Source organism: Galeopterus variegatus, unplaced genomic scaffold, assembly GCF_000696425.1.
Source record: "Galeopterus variegatus unplaced genomic scaffold, G_variegatus-3.0.2 Scaffold1204, whole genome shotgun sequence".
NCBI classification, from domain to species: domain Eukaryota; kingdom Metazoa; phylum Chordata; class Mammalia; order Dermoptera; family Cynocephalidae; genus Galeopterus; species Galeopterus variegatus.
The window spans coordinates 533851-539594 of NW_007727315.1; the positions used below are offsets into that span (position 1 = coordinate 533851).

Below are 5744 nucleotides of genomic sequence, written 5' to 3' on the forward strand. Positions count from 1 at the left end.
CCCATTGGGACCTGGTGGAGAGGGACTCTCAGGGTACATTTGTGGAATGAGTGAATGGATGGGGATCCCCAAAATATCCCAAAGATGGACCCACTCTAACAAGTCAAAATGTGAAGTCCTATGTGAAGGACCTAAAAACCAACTACTTACCCATGTGCTGGGATGTAACAACAGCTTGAGTGAAAAGTAAGTAAAGCATGATGGGGTAGATTTTTCAAGCAACTACTATGTCAACTGACACAGATGTTTCTTTCTTCATATGATGAAGATCAGGGATCCAAACTCAGCTGAAAAGCTAAAGAAGCACCATTTGTCCCCATTGGAATGGCGGGTTTTGCAGCTATTGTTGCATATGGATTAAACAAATTGAAGAACAGAGGAGATACTAAAATGTCCATTCATCTGATCCACATGCATGGCAGCCCAAGGCTTTGTTGTGGGACCAATGACTCTTGGTATGGTCTGTTTCATGTAATGGGAATTCTGGGCAAAACCTAAACCTTAGAAGAAAAAAATGCAGTCTTGGTCTTGTCGGAGGAGCTTGCTTTAGTCAGACATCTCATTATTTACATTACATGTTTATGTTGAAAATAAATCATTTGAGTGGGTTCAGACAATAACATGGTATTTTGAATATTGGCTTTCTTTCTTGCAGGCCTGATTTGCCTAATGACCAAGTTACTAGTGACTATTTCACTAACTAGGTCATTAAGGAAAGTCAAGTTAACACAAAAGAAACATATCACTTAAATGCACTTGATAATGTTAAATATCTACTTAAACCTTTACAAGAAATTACAGTAGTTCTAAAGACAACAGCAGGCCAACCCTGAAGTACTCCCTGTTTGCTGCAGAATATTACATGCTTTGGATGTTATAATGTAGGAATCCTGTTTACTCCAGTTAATTTAACTTTTTTCTGCCTGCCTTGTGGACTGGTTGAGTACTTCAGTTTTTAGGACCGGTTGGCTAAACAACTCTTTCAAAAAATGGCATGGAATGTAACTTGTAAAGCCTCCCACGACTGAAAGTGTCTCTGTGTGTGTGCGTGTGTGTATGCATGTATATGTTTAAACTAAATCTAGAAAGCTTACAACAGAGCTGCAGAGAAGTAGTATTTATTTCAGAATCACGCTTGTAAACATGAGAATAACTTAATTATGGTTCCAGTTTAGCTCTTTTGTAATTGCAGAATTACATATGTGTGTATGCATGTATATGTTTAAACTAAATCTAGAAAGCTTACAACAGAGCTGCAGAGAAGTAGTATTTATTTCAGAATCACGCTTATAAACATGAGAATAACTTAATTATGGTTCCAGTTTAGCTCTTTTGTAATTGCAGAATTACATTTTTGCTGCTAATGTTATATTAGAATAATTTTTAAATGTTATCTTGAAATAGAAGTAAATATTTTAAGTGCTAATACAAAGGAAAATGAACACTTTTTAAATGTGTGCAGTATGGTTATTTTCTCTGCAAGAATAGTAAATGTTAAGCTAAGCAAACGACCTATACTGGAGGTGATTAATGATTTATGAGCAAGTTGGTTGGTCAGACATTATACACAAACTTTGATATACTACAGAGTGCTTTATTACACTTGTGAAATTATCTTGTCTAACCTGAACTAAATTCCATGGTCATAACATGGTATATGTCTTGTTATTAAAAGTAAGTGAAAAAAAAAAATCTGTGGTGATTTTAATGAGCAGCTCTTTAAGATGCCTAATGGGGCAACTGTCTTGGCAATGTAGAGAACTGGCAGAAACTTTGAAATTATAGCATTTCTTTTCTTATTCCTAGGATCAAATTCCACAGGATCAGGACAATATTTATTTTCCACTGTATCCATAATACCCACTTAGAGGCTGTTTTATATTTTCCAATGTTATATATATTTGTTTTCTTACTAAAATTAGATCATAGTATACAAATTGTTTTTAATTTTTATAATAAAGAGTACATTCACAAGGTTTGAAAACCAGAAAGAATAAGATATGAAAGTATCTTGGTGAAAGGTTTCTCTACCAATATGATCCCCCACCCACCTAGTTCCCATCTCTGTCAAAAATAGGCAACATAGTTTTAGTTTCTTGTATATCCTTTCAAACTCTTTCAGCAAACACGAACACAAATATAGATTATTTTTCCATTTTTACACGCAAAAAGCATACTATATACATTGTTCTGCCATTGATTTTTTTTCATATCTTAGACATCTTTCCATATCAGTACAAAGACAAGAAGATTGTCCTTATTCTTTTTTACAGTTGCATAGTGTTCCATTGAATGGATGTACCATGATTTACTTAGTTAGTCTTATTAATATTGTATAACAGTGGTGAAAGTGGGCATCTTTGTCTTGTTCCTGATCTGAGGGGAAAGTTTTCATTCTTTCGCCACTGGGTTTTTCATAAATACTCTTTACCATGTTGAGAACATACCCTTTTATTCCTACTTTACTGAGTGTTTTTATCACAAAAAGTTGCTGGACTTTGTTAATTGCTTTTTCTACATACATCGATTAAGATGGTCTTGTGGTTTTTTTCCCCCTTCATTCTCTCTCTCTCTCTCTTTTTTTTTTTTTTTTTTTTTTGGTAGCTGGTCAGTATGGGGATCTGAACCTTGATCTTGGTGTTACAACATGCCCCCTTCATTCTTTAAGGTAATGTATTACAGTGATTAGTTTTCTTATGTTGAACATCTTTGCCTTTCTGGGATAAATCCCACTTGGTCATGATGTATAATCTTTTTAATATGCTGTTGGATTGGGTTTGCCTAGTATTTTCTTAAGGATTTTTACATCTATATTCATAAGAGATATTAGTCTGTAGTTTTCTTGTGGTATCTTTTTCTGGCTTTGGCATTACAGTAATACATAGGCCTCAAAGAATGAGTTAGGGGCCGGCCCGGTGGCGCACTGGATGGTGCGCCGCTTGGGAAGCGCGGCGGCACTCCTGCCACAAAAAAAAAAAAAAAAAAAAGAATGAGTTAGGAAGTATTCCCTCCTCTTCTACTTTTTGGAAGAGTTTGAGAAGGATTAGTATAAATTCTTCTCTAAATATTTGGTAGAATTTACCAGTGAAGCCATCTGGGCATGAACTTTTTCTTTGTGCATAGTTTTAAAATGACTAATTTAAACTCTTTATTTATGATAGGTCTATTCAGATTTTCTATTTTTTCTTGAGTCACTTCAGTAGTTTGTATTATCCTAGGAATTTGTTCATTTTATCTAAACTAATTAATAGGCATCCTTTTTATTTCTTAAAGGTTGGTATTAATGATCCTTATTTTATTCCTGATTTAATAATTTGAGTCTTCTCTCCTTTTTTCATAGTCTGTCTAGCTAAAGGTTTGTAAATTTTGATATTTCAAAGAACCAACTTTTAGTTTTATCGATTGTCTCTGTTGTTTTCTATTCTCTGTTTCATTAATTTCCACTCTAATCTTGCTTTGGGTTTAGTTTGCTCTTCTTTTTCCGGTGTCTTACAGTGGAAAGTTAAGTTATTGATTTGAGATCTTTCTTCTTTTTAAATGTAGGCATTCACAGCTATAAATTTTTCTCCTAGCATTGCTCTAGCTGCATCCAATAAGTCTTCATATGTTATGCCTTCAGTTTCTTTCTTTTTTTTTTTTTTTTTTGTGGCTGGCCAGTGCAGGGATCCAAATATACCTTCATTTTCATTCATCTCAAAGTATTTTGTAATTTCCCCTATGATTTCTTCTTTGACTCATTGGTATTTAAGGGTGTATTGTTTAATTTCCACATTTTTGTAACTTTCCAAAATTTCTTCCTGGTATTAATTTCTAGTTTCACTCTATTATAATCACATACTTTGAAAGAGAACATACTTTGCATGATTTCAATCCTTTTTAATTTATTGAAGCTTTTTTTTATGACATAGCATATGGTCTATCCTGGAGATTGTTTCATGTGCTTTTGAGAAGAATGTGTATTCTGCTATTGTTGCATGGAGTGTTCTGTAGGTGTCTGTTAGGTCTTGTTGATATAAATTACTTTTAAAAATTAAAAACTAGCTTTTTTTTCCTTTTGTTTCAATGTGTTTACTACTATATATGTAATTTAGTTTATTAGTATATTTGTATATTGAGGGTATTCTCTATTTTTCTAAAATATAACCAAAGCTGAGGTGAACATATTTTGTATTTGAATATTTCTGTACATATATGATTATGTATTTAGAGAATATTCCTGCAAGTGGCATACCTTGGTTAAAGAGTATCTAAGCTTTTAAGGCTTTCGGTATATCTTATCAGCTTGCCTTCCCAGAAGATTCAGTCAACATTCATTCCAACCATTAGTTTCAGAAAATGCAGATTTCTCTGCAAATCCACTAACACTGTGTATTATCATTCCTTCGGATCTTCTGCGACATGCACTCAAGCCACTGCGGACATTTCTCATTGCTGATACCCCAGCATTCACTCCTTTTTTCTCCCACTAACAGTTCCTCTATTTTCTCTTGGGAACCACTCCTCCAAAACTCTCAATTTCAGTTTGAGGAGCCTGACATATTCCCCAGCTCCAGGCGTGGGCAATTGACCTTTGCCTAGCTCATCAGTGTCCCATATATGCCCAGCCACAAGCACTGGCTCAAGGAGGATCATGTGACCCTACCAGCCCAATGAGAACCAAACTCTGGGCTTTTCCTGGAATATTGAACAAGAATTCTTTTATACCCCCGAGTTTGCTAAACTGGTGGGATGTAAGTCAGAAACTTCTGGAGACCACATGGAGGTATTCTGCCTGAGAGCAAAGGCTTCACAAAAGGAAGCAACTGAGAGATAAAGAAATGAGTGACAGCATCCTATGGAACATCATTTGAAAAGTTCCCTAGATCTGGCGATACCTGAAGCAATTCAGCCTTCTTGAATTCCTTGGTTATATACGCTAATATATTTGTCATCATGTTTGTCGTCAGTAGTAGTAAGTATTTTGCTTAAACTAATTTGATTCTGTTTTGATCACCTGCAACAGAAATTATGCTGATGAATATGGAAATTTCCAAGGCATCCCCTCAGGATTTGCTGGGTCAGAATTCTCTGGAACACTGTTTTGGAGTTATCAATGCTGCCCCCCAAAATAGTTCCTACTGTCCTCCCTCCAGGTACTTGGTAGGACTACTTTGCCCATCCTGTGATATTAGGTGTGACTGTGTAAACTGCTTTGGCCAATGAAATATTGGCAGGGAGATTCGTAACACTTCTAGGTAGAAGTTTTAGGAACCTGAGGCCGGCCCGTGGCTCACTCGGTAGAGTGCGGTGCTGATAACACCAAGGCCACGGGTTCGGATCCCATATAGGGATGGCCGGTTTGCTCACTGGGTGAGCGTGGTGCTGACAACACCAAGCCAAGGGTTGAGATCCCCTTACCGGTCATCTTTAAAAAAAAAAAAAAAGAAGTTTTAGGAACCTGTGTGCAGTTTACCACATTTCCTCTCCCCTGCCTCAGTGAATTTTGGGGGGGGGTGGCTGGCCAATAAGGGGATCTGAACCCTTGACCTTGGTGTTATCAACATCATGCTTTCCAAGTGAGCTACCGGCCAGTCCCCTGCCTCAGTGAATTTGAAAGACTGGGTCTAGTGGGATCCCCTGTTTGCTTGGTCTGTGAGTGACCACGATGAACAGAAATAGATGCTTTCTTTGTGTTAGGCCACTAAAATTTAATTGTTTATTATTGCAGACATAACCTAACCTATCCTTTCTGAAACAATTCCCTT

The 5744-nt window shown here is 36.3% G+C and overlaps 1 pseudogene; it reads left to right on the forward strand.

The window, feature by feature from the left end:
- The first annotated feature begins 227 nt into the window (after positions 1 to 227).
- Positions 228 to 505, forward strand: LOC103592715 (annotated as a pseudogene).
- The last annotated feature ends 5239 nt before the right edge of the window (positions 506 to 5744 follow it).